This window comes from Pygocentrus nattereri, chromosome 27 (assembly GCF_015220715.1).
Source record: "Pygocentrus nattereri isolate fPygNat1 chromosome 27, fPygNat1.pri, whole genome shotgun sequence".
Taxonomy (NCBI): domain Eukaryota; kingdom Metazoa; phylum Chordata; class Actinopteri; order Characiformes; family Serrasalmidae; genus Pygocentrus; species Pygocentrus nattereri.
In genome coordinates, this window is record NC_051237.1 from 15,494,956 (window position 1) to 15,507,240 (window position 12,285).

Genomic DNA, 12,285 nt, shown 5'->3' on the forward strand with positions numbered 1-12,285 from the left:
AAAAATTATAATTATTGTTGTGTTTTATTATTATTATTATTATTATTATTATTATTAATAATAATAATAATATTAATATTAAGGTAACTTAACAAGAAGTCCCCACATATTCTCAGCAATGTATACAAGGTGGACATTCAAATGTTGCAATTTTCCCTCTTTTATATACAATAAAAGATTTACAGGATTGAAATATTACACACTACAAAAAATATTTTTAAATGCCTTTAAAATCTAAGATCTTTGAAAAAGTGGTTGTTAAATGATAAATACTGCAGTTATCTATTCAAATTAATCTTGGTCAGCTGATCTGTCTACGTATTTGATCCCTGCTTTAGACTTGTAATTTTATTAAATCTTCATACTCTCTCCAATACAGCTTTTTCAGTCATTTCAGAATTTTCCACAGCTCCTGTCCTCACTCTGGGCAGATCTAACTTTTCTTAACTTATTTACAGCTTCCTGGTGTCCCAATTATTTGAAACCTGGTTGCACATTAGCATCTTAGCCATGCTAGAATCATTTTGTATATTTATCTGCAACCACATTAGTTTTATATTATCTGAAAACATTAATTACAACCTTCTGAACAGCCATGTGAAACGTGAGTATAATCGTAACTGTTGTATTACATTTCTAAACAAATATCAGTTTTCAGATAGTTTCAGTGCTTCTCTACAGTTTAATTACTTTCTCTCTCTAATATTTGTGTGTTTGTTGACAGAGAGAAACACGCTTAGCCATGAGCCAAATTACTCTTAGCCAAATTACTACACTCCATCTCAGTCAATGTGTGTGCAGGCCAACTTCTAAGCCTTCTCTATGTAATCTATCAGGCATTAAATGAGTGCAGCAAAATCCATCACATTGTACGAAGCATAACTTGCAGTGTTTTCTCTGCAGGCAGCTGGCTTTAGCAGGATCAAAGGGGAGTATGATGGTCTTTATTTAGCTTTGAGGAATGTGTCTTCCTGGAAAATTATTTTTAAAAAGCCCATTATTACTGCCTATATGAAGAAATTGTATCAAACGCACGTGCAAAATGTAGTCAGAGAGGTCAAAGCGTTCCTGATGGCTCCCAGACTATAGAATTCACTGTTAACACATTCAAAAGATTCGGTGTGTGTTTGTGTGTGTGTATGTGTGCTGTACTGTACTGTAGTCTGTAGTCCTAAATGGCAGATAGATGAAGACTCAATTAGTCCTCAGTAGGTCATCGGGTTGAACCCAGTGCTTTTTATCATTTTACTCTCTGTGGTCTTTTAATCTGATGGACTATTTAATTGCCATGCACTGATGCTCATCAGCACTGACCCTTCTGGTTCACCAACACTGGGTCAAATACTCTTCTTAAGGTTCTTCTTAATTGAAAAAATATTTCTGTTCAGGGTGACAGCTACAAATTGCTAAATGCAGGGTGGAAGAAAAGTGCCACCTTTCCAGGTAAAACTTTTTGACTGTGCACTTGAAGTGCCTTGAGCTATGCATCGTGATAAGCGCTGTATAACTGTTAAAGTCTAACAGGGCTGTTTTATCCATTGCAGCTCCTGGAGCGCCACGTGATCGCCAAACAAATAACTTTACTGCTTCAACTGAATGCTTATAGTAGTTTTGCTGTATATTTTCGCTGTCCAAAAAAAAACTTTCCTGGACAATACATCACACCTGACCTACTGGTCAGACAACGGAGCACCTTCAGCAACAAACTCATTCAGCTCCGATGTAATAGGAATGGTACAGGAGATTCTTTGCACTGACAGTGACCGCACTGTGCAACACTTTGTCACTGTGCCAGGAAATTTACTAAGCCACTGACAAGACAGGCTCACTGAGCACCAACTGGACATGTCTGTATACTCTTTATTATTCACTGCCACTTTGTTTATACATCCATACATGTTGCATCACTTATTTATACCATGTGTTTAGTGACATGGTTCATTCATTGGATGTTACATGCACCACTGCATTGTCACCTGTATAATATTTCTGCATAATATTTTTACTCACTTGTGTTTGTACTGCATATTATATTTCATGGTTGTTTTAGTATATTTTATTATACATCTTTACTTCTTCTATTTATGCATCTGTATAATGGTGTACATCAATACTTTTGCTCGTTTTTGCTCTTTTGTGCTGCTGTGATTGATGACTTTCCCTCTGGGATTAATGAAGTGATCTGTTTAGCTATTTATATGTGGTAAATACTTACTTTCCCCTTAAAAACAAATCCGGATATCTTGCCATTCGTGCCGCTCCTGATTGCTTTATGTGCAAGATAACTGAGTAAAAAGTATATTACAGATCGTTGGGTCAGCTAGATTTACATAAACTTCCATTAGCACTAACTTCCACAACGACAGATAATGTTAATGTGATGTTAATGTTAGTCTGAGCCTCAGACAAAGTGATATGTCTGCACAGTCTCTTGTCAGCAACTGCACATCAAACACACTTTGCACACTTTGCATTAAACATCTTTTTATAGAGTAACATGCAAAAAAATCCAATATTTTAGCACATTTTATAACCAAAATTATTATCAAAATTCATTATTGGGGGGTTATATGGCTGAATTCTAATTACGCATAGGGTTGTAACCCCCTATGGCCTTTGGAAACTATGCCTATGACTGGGCATACATACAAAGTCCTTATTAGTCTGTCCACTCTGGTCATATGCTGGGCAGTTATTTTAAGCTATTCAAGACCAGACTCATATCTCTTTCAATGGGAAAAACCTAAAAACTTAAACTTAAACATATTTGAAATCACTCATAAAATTCAGCAGAAATCTCTTAAGTAGTTTGTAGCGTTTGGCTCAAATGCACAAAAACATTTTTTCTTGGGCTGTTCTGATCTCCACAACTGAGGGGAACCTGTCCCAGTCATCGCTTTACCATGACGGCAAGCCGTCTGGCCCATTTTAGTGAATGGTGGGTCATTCCCCATAAACAGACTCCCTGTTGAGAGTTTCTCATCCCTTTTCCAACCAGTGACCTCATCCTTTATGATGTCTCTGATATACTGAAGGACTTCCTAATCACACATCTAACGTCAGTCTTACAGAATTTACACGTAACGAGTTTTGGCCATGAAAAAGCTCTCAAAATCCCTTATCGTGTAATACAAACAAAGCTGGAATTGGACTGGACCTGTTTGTGCTTTTATAAACACAAGAAGCAGAGCAATAACTACAGAATGTGTATGAACTTGGGGTTGGGAATCTCAGACATCAGTCTATTTTACAGTGAGAGCTGGAGAGGCTGACAGCTGACTTAAATTATACAGAGTACTTTGCTGTCTGGGTCTATACATTATGAATAAGATAAAGGCTCCTTTTTTGCCAAAGTTTGAGAAGCAAGTCCTCTGTCTCTTATGTTCTACTGCATACGTGGAGTGTATAAAAGTCTCTTCACCTTTACTTTCTATCCTCGCCTGTCTCATTGACTCACACTACAGGACTGTGAACATTCAGAGTCATTAAAATTAAACGTTTGAAAACGAGTGTCCAAATTGGGCTAAAATCACTTAGTATACAGGCTTACCTTTAGCCAATCAGCACTGAGAAATACTGACCCAGGGTGCTGGAAGAAAACACCCATGACCACTTAAGTGGCTGTTGTTAGGAATAATGAATGCATTGCTTTAAAACGATTGGTCACAATTCCTTCTGCAATCAGGTTTAGTACATATGGCTCTTACAGAGCCAGCTAATGCAGCTGAGGTGCTACTTTTCAACTCATGTTGAGAGATGTTAAGCAAACATAATCCATATTTCTATCTATATTTCTGTTCACGTCTTGAGGTTTATGTGTTTGATGTCCATAAGTGCTATCCAGCTGATTGTGTTTGGTCATATGCTCCATTCTATCTGCTGCTTTGTTTGTAATTTTAAGCGCATAACATTTTAAACACTTTTCTGGAGCATTTTTAAAGATGCCATATTGCTGTATTTGAGCTGTAAGAGCAACTGTTATTGAATGACTGAAATCATTCAGAGTGGTCAGATGTGAAATGCATCATTTGAGAGAAACCTACTGAGCTGGAACTTTTCACAGGAGTGCTGAGAGATACCAGATGTCTGAAGAGTTTAATGCCGCTAAAAGCTGCCTTACAGAAAGCTGTTACATAAAATGAATGAATGCATTATGAATACACTGGCTGATGCCTGATACATTGTCTTATAATAGTTTTGAGAAAGTTTTACCCTGAAACATGCAATTTTTAAAACTTTCATGGCAAAGGCCAGACCTTAAAAGGATTTTTTCCCAATTTAACCCTGTTTTACCATTATCAACAGTACCTATTCAAACTCAGAAGACTTGAGTAGGTTCACTGTGGGTTGGGATAGTAAATAAAATGGCTATATGTGTATTGTAGAACACTGGTTCCCTATTGTAAGAGGGCAAGAAGTTGTTTATTGTTTAATTCATTATTATTCATTGTTCATTTTATAGTTTAAAAATTATTTTTAAAATATGTATAGTTTAAAAATGTGAGATGATGCATATTCTTTGTGAATCTGTTAAAAAAACAATTCCGAAGTAGTTATTATTACAACTCGGATGTTTAGTCCCTATGGATTGACTTACCGGGGGAACCAGTTAAGAGGGACACACACACACGCACACACACACACACACAGACACAGGACACCCTCTTAGATGCAGGGAGAGAGAGAAAGTGTGTTACCAGTGCTGTTGCTAATTGTACTGTCCATAGCCGCTCGGTGGGAAATAAAAGAGAAGTTCTACCTCAATCTTGTAACCCGACTATATTTTCCCACCCCTCTGAACAAGAGACTTGGAGTTACTTGGAAACACACTCAACTTTGAGGGTTACACTATCAGCACAGCAAAGAAATCAGAGTCATTAGGTTTCTTCTTCAATGCACTGTTTCTCATCAATCCACTCAGAATGATTTCCTTTACGTCTCAACCACTGAATTATTCAGGAATTTTGAAAATATGTGGAACTCAATTACAAACACTGGCACTTTTGTGATGTCTTCAGTCAAGCTGGGCAGTCGTGGGCTGGAGGTTAGGGAACTGGCCCTGTGACTGGGACGTTGCCGGTTCAATCCCCAGTGCCGACAGTGCATGACTGAGGTGTCCTTGAGCAAGACACCTAACCCCCAACTGCTCCCTGGGTGCTGTGCATAGGGCTGCCCACTGCTCTGGGAAAGTGTGCTCACTGCCCCCTAGTGTGTGTATATGTGGTGTTTCACTTCACGGATGGGTTAAATGCGGAGGTGGAATTTCCCTGTTTGTGGGATTAAAAAAGTATCACTTGAGCTTTTTCTCTTTCAAGAAAACAGAAAAGTGTTTGTGCATCTGCTGTTTAATGAAGTCTGCCTGTGCTATAATGATTTTGTTTTTCCTTTTCATCTTCTTTAAACCGGCATTGAGAGGAAGAAAATGCCTTGTCCAATTACAGCTTATTTATAGCTATACTGTGTCCTGGGTCCTCCATCCATTCACAAGCCATGAAGCTGAATAAGCATATCAGCGGTGGTTAAAATAACACCTGGGAATAGCAAGTCACAAGCAAAACAGACATTACTCTCTTAGCAAGGTAGAGCGTCATCCCTGCATGAAGACAGAGTGCATTTTCTGGCCTTTTCTTCTTCTCTAACAGCTGCTGTAAACCATAGCTGCGGTCACAGTATCTGTCTAATGAAGCACAGGCTGAGGCAGCGGAGGAGTGCTTTAGTCACAGTCTCAAGGCTGCAAAGTCTGCCACACCAACAATCCTCTAAATCCTATAGCAGTGTGGGCATGAAAGAATGAGAGCGGTTCTATTCAGATGTGATTTCTTGCTGTTGATGTCTTTGCTGGAGGAACATGTGCTATTATACACCTCCATAATACACACTGCTGATGTGAACTGTTCATTGAAGTGCTGACATTAATTCTGTACAGAGAGTTTCTTAATTAAAATGCTCTAAAGTCCTCTTATGACAGGACTGTGTGGCAATATTAGTTATGTCTGGCATTGTTATGACAAGCATGCACAACACACATCACATTTTCTCAGGCTGGTAATTAAGCCATTGCTAGGTAGCACTGGAGACGGATTTTGGAGTGACTGAATTTTATTAGTTGCTTTTCTCACTGAGACCTCAAACACGTGCTTGTCCCCAACGTCTGCTTTGGTCTTTCATTGTTCTTCCTTTATGTGTCACTCTGGAGCCGAATCGTCAAGCTCAAAGACAGTGAGATCAAAGCCTCTTTTTTCCATACAGTCTAATAGTCGGCTAGTCTCTAAGCAGCATGTTCACAACAGGCAATTTGTTGTAATAGACCACTCGGACCATGACAGAGATTCAACATATTGGCTCTTAATCCCTTTTTCTAATTATTCGGAGTCAGGACTGGAAAGGTTATGTCCAAAATGTATTTCATTATGCGTCATGGATTAGATGATTAAAATTATTAGTAGGCATTAGCATGAGTTGGATTAGTATAGTCATAACAAAGTCTAAAATTAGACACTTGGAAACATCCGAGTCTTATTGGAATGCATATAGTCCAGTCACTTTTGTTTATTTTTTGCTGCGGTGTGACTTGAGACTTGAAAAAGACTTCAGCTTTCGCTGGAGCAAACACGACATGGACCTTGACTTGAGCCTCATGACTCAGAGCAACTCGAGACACAAGGTACAAGGAATGTGGACAGGAGTGTGACTGCAGATGGGACTCTCTACAGTTGGTTTCTTTTCATGGGAATGGGTTCATTTGCATATGCATGCCGTAACTGCAGCAAATGTAAATTTAGTATACAGCAACATTGTCATATGTGTTTTATGTTGGAGGACAATCCTGCTAAAAAATCAGCATATGTTGTGTTCTGAATGCTGGTATATTGGTGAAGCAGTATAATCGTGTCAAGTGACAAGCTAAAAGAGCATAAATCAGCTTAAGCCATCATGGAATTCGTGTTGGTTTGTGCAAATTTTGTTCAGCAGGGAAGAGAAGCATGATAATTTGAATTCACCTCTATGAACTAGAAGCAAGCGGAGCATCAATAGCACCAAGCTTTTGCTCAGCAACTTAACTTCTGTATTACTGGGCGAACTTACCAGTTCTCTCATGGTAGTTAAATAATAGAAACATTGCTCTCACTAACTGAAAGATTTAAAAGGCTGCTGCAGTTTTGCCAGGAGGCTGAAGTTGACTTTTAATTCACCAGCTTCACATTCATATTTTCCAGTCCACCTTAAATGCTGCAGCAGTTACATTCTGGTGCTTGACCATTTAAGGGGGAATGGAAAAATTCTAATAAGAAGCCAACTTCAGCTCATACACTGGCCATAATTACACTGTCTTATCTATCGGTCTTTTTCAGTGTGGTTGTTTGGTTTTGGGCTGATTGTCATCTAAATACTTATTTTTACTTTGCTTAGCTAGTTTTAGTCCTATGCTCCAAAAGATTATTATATTGTATAATAAATATAGTAATTTCATAATTTAATAATAAATATATATATTTTTAATTTTGTATTTAAAAGTTCCATGGTAATTTTTTCATGCGCAGTTTCTCTGCTCTTTGTATTTTATATCTGTCACCGTTATCAATGTACTATGGATTTACTTTATTTGGAAGACAATATTACCATTAATATCCTTTTTTATGTTCACTTTTGAAATGGCATTAAATTTTGCGGAAGAATGCACACTGACTTTTTTAGAACTCGAAGTTTGGGACTCTGGACCTATCTTGAGACTTGACTGCTAACAGGAACGGTGGAGGTCAAATTGACGTTTGGAAGACCAGGAAAACTCTGGAGAGACTCTGGAGTGGTGATGTTCTACTGTGCAGCAATACTCAGGGGATCGAACCGGCAACTTTCCGGTCACAAAATGCCATTCAAAAAAGAGTTGTCAGATGAACCATTCCCCACCACAAAATTCAGTATCAGAACTTATCAAAAGAACATCTAAACAACCCTAATGCATTTTGGACTGATAAAGATCAAATAGAACTTTTATGAGCAAAGGTACGTTTAGAGCAAGAAAAGGTGCAGAATTTGTGAAAAGAGCACAGGTGTGCATCTAGCATGCTTTGGAATTGTGTTGCAGTGGCATTGGGAATGTGGAAGAGAGAGGAATGGGTTCAATTAAATACCAGCAAATTCTGGAATCAAACATCACACTGTCTGTAAAAAAGGGCTGAAGATGAAAAGAGGATGGTCCCCACAACAGGATAATGATTCTAAACACACCGTAAAATCCATAATGGACTACATCAAGAGGCTCAAGCTGAAGGGTTTGCCATGGCCCTCACAGTCCCCTGACCTAAACATCATCAAAAATCTGTGGATAGATCTCAAAAGAGCAGTGCATGCAAGGCAGCCCAAGAATCTCACAGAACTAGAAGTCTTTTGGAAGGAAGAAAATAGGGTTCTGGGTGAAAATCTCCCAGAAAAGAATTAAAATACGTGCTATTTCTTTTTTTGTAATGGTAAGATGGAAATAAAAGAAAGTAATTGTGCTGAAAACATTAAAGAAATGTTTCATCTTAAAATGTATGCCTTTAAGGAAATCTGGTCATCTTTTGCTTCTTTAGCTATTCACAGCAACACAAATAGGGTGCCCAAACTTTTGAATTGACACTGTAATTTCAGCATTACAAACATAGTGCCGTTACTGCTGTTCACAGAGTGAGATGGAGATTGATTGCTGCTTGACGCTGGTGTCAGAAATCTTTAGCTGAGCTTAATGTAATGAATAGAAACCAATGCAGTCAGCCAGCTCTTCCATACATGATTCATAAGTTGTGTCTTTTTTTGTCTGTTTAGTGCATTTCAACATTAAATAGGAGCAGTTGATTTACCCGTTAAGTTTGTTAGATGGCCTGTTTCATTGTTTTTCAAAGAACCTATCTTGTTATTCCCACAGCTAGGAGATCACTTTGGTAACTGAGCAAGTCTTAACCACACCCAGCACATTGGCTTTTGTGCTGGAAATGGTACGTCTGGCTGGCTTTGAAACCCCTCTCCTGCCACTGAACCTTTCACTCATGATTATTTCCAGCTCTTGAGCTTTACCCTGCAGTCCTGCAGGGACAGAAGGAACTAGGTCTGAAGGCTTAAGTGCAGAGTCAACGAGGGCCTCTACACACTCTTGAGCCGACTCACTCCTGTGGGCTGTTCCCACAATGGCAGCTGCTGTAGGCTCACGTTTTCATGCTGTACTCATTAACCTGAAAGAAATACTTCCAAACCATCAAAATAGGTACTCTCAGTGGTGACTGGATGAGAGGGTTTAAAAATAACAGCTATTAATAGCACTGTAGTATCACATTTAAGAGGTACCACAATGAAACAATGAACTGAGCTGTTCGGTTAACTAGAGACAGCAATTCAACATTTAATAATATAATCATATAATATAAAAAGCTAATGGAACAATCACAGTACAGACATATGGGCATTCCTGGTCAAATTACGTTCTGTTGATTTTTAAGTGAAAATAAGTGAACATTGTCTTTAGGGAACACACTTCTGCATGTTTTACTGTACAATTACTGTTTATTTGCTGAATTTAACATACAGAGGAAAAGACAACACAACAAATGAGGCCTGTGCAACAGTTATGGACCATTTAAAATTTTATGTTAAACGCAAGCAAATAAATAGAAATTGTGCACAAATATTTGCAGAATGAACAGCACATGTAAGTTTGTTCCCAGGAGATGTGGTAACCTCTTTTCACTTTCAGAAAAAATTTTATTTGAAAAGAGGCGTTCAAACTTTTGCATACAACTGTATGTTTCACAACCACACGGCACTTCTTGTCAACCACATGAGCAGAACAAGTTTTAAGTTCACATCATTACTGAAGGACTTTCTAAAACAGCAACATACACATTATGAAATTACATTTATGGTTCATCAAGGATGTATATTGATTAAGCACATGGGGAAAACATGGTCATTTATTTTTTAATTAATTCACACTATTCCTTGCTGTCACTAGCAGATTTCTTCCTGTAGTCTTTGTGTAAAATGTACTTGCCATTTATATGAAGTAAAAATTCTTAACATTTCTTTTCTTTCTCGCCACCTGCTTCAGTCTACTGCTAGCAAAAATGTCCACTGATAACTTTTGATCATCCCTCAAAAGAGCTCAGAGCTGAGATTAATAACTTATCATCATATTGATTTATCAGTCTACTCAGGCTTTAGCAGAGCTCAGTAACACTGATATTAATAACTGATCACCACATTGATTTATCAGTCTACTCAGGCTTTAGCAGAGCTCAGTAACATAAATAACATAAATAATTTACTCTTCACATTGACTTTAATGCTTGGATGTAAACAGATCATACCACACTCCTTGTAAATACTGAATAACCACAACCAAACTGTGGCTAGTTTTGTATTCTTCGTTGGTATGACTGCCTTTTCTTTTGTGAGTTTGAAGGATGCGTTTGTAGATGGATGTGGATAACTCATTTCTATTGTGTGTGTGTGTGTGTGTGTGTGTGTGAGTGTGAGAGAGAGAGAGAGAGAGAGAGAGAGAGAGAGAGGGGGGGGGGGGGTTGAATAAGTAGATGATGTGGAGCGTACCGGCCGTGCACATCATGTGATTCTCGGCAGCGGATTCCTCTTTCTGTTTGACATCACTGGTGTATTTTTTCCTCTAACTTTTTTTCTGAAAAAGCTTTGATGGTAAAAACTGTATTTTTTTTAAACCTCTGTCATGACGCAGCACATTCTGACAAAAGAAAAAAGCTGAACTTGATTGTTACCCTTTAACAATTCAGCTCGTTAGAGGATCTTACTGCTCTTCAAAGAACCAGACTTGCTGTTCCTATAGACTGATCGCGCTAGCAGGTCATTTAGACATCGGTGACAAGTATTAATCATACTCACATTCAGCGCGTTGCCTTTTGTGCTGGAAAATGAAAACTCTGCCTGCCTTTGAAGCTCCTCTATTGTCATTGTACCTCACGCATATTTCAAGTTCTTTAGCTTTACTCTGCAGTCCTCTGGGGACAGAAGGAAATAGGTCAAATGACTTCCAGAGTCAACAAGTTCCTCCACTACCTCATATGCTGACTCACTCCCGTGAGCTTTTTCCACAGCAGCAGCTGATGCAGATTCACCTTTTCATGTTGTAATCCTTAACCTGAAACAAACATGTTGAACGCTTGGCCTTTCCGTTATTGGATGATACATATCCAAAATCTTTTGCAGTGAACATGTCGCTGATGTTGGGAGAAAACCTCCAAAAGGGAGAAGAAAAAAACTACTTTTAATGTAGACCAATGGAATCAGATTTTTTTTTGGGCCATTTCTTTTGGTCCATTCTTCATGAAATGTACAAACAATGTAAAGAGCCACAGGCATTTTCAAATTATGTCAAAAACGACAAAACTGAGATATGAGCTTTTCTTCCAACAGCAGTGATATGCAACATATGGGCAGCCACCTATGAATGGACAAGCATCTTAAAAACAGCTCCTCTTAGACTTGGATCTAAATGCCTCGGATTGGAGGTGTTTGTCAGAGCCAGGAATATGTCCCAAGATGCATTCATAATAAATATGAATGATAAAACAACATGCATCAAAAATTTGTGTAATTCATGTTAAAATGTGGTGGGCTGTTTTTAAAACTGCCCTGTCTTTGTGCTTAATATTCATGATTTACAAGCTTTCTGTTAAAATATGTTGCAGCAGTAGTGGATCACAAATGTAACGTGTAACAAAAACAAAAAAATATCTCAAGTCAAGTCAAGAGGCTTTTATTGTCATTCCATCTCTGTACAAGTACACAGTGGAGTGAAATTACGTTCCTCCAGGAACATCATGGAGCAACAAGGAACAAAAAGTACAAAGTGCGAATGTGCAGACATAGTGTACAAACAAGAAATCAAACTAGAAACAATAAATGTGATAAATTAAACAGACAGGACAGTGCAGCACCAACCCAGCACTCATTCTGGACATGAGGTACTGAGAATAAGGTGCAGAGATATTAGCATGCTGTGATCTGTGAGTCATGCAGTCAGATGACAGATATAAACACAGCAGTTACTGAGGTAGAAAAACCTGAGTAAAACAGTGAAAACACAGTGTAGCAGCAATGATCCAGATAGTGCAAGTAGAGCATCAAAAGAGTTGTGTGAGGGGTGGGGGGGGGGGGGGGGGGGGGTTAGCTCAGTCCTTGTGAGTTATATATATAGTATTTATAGATACTATATATTATATATATATATGTTTAGATAATGTATATAATATATTGTATATAAATACTATATATAGTATT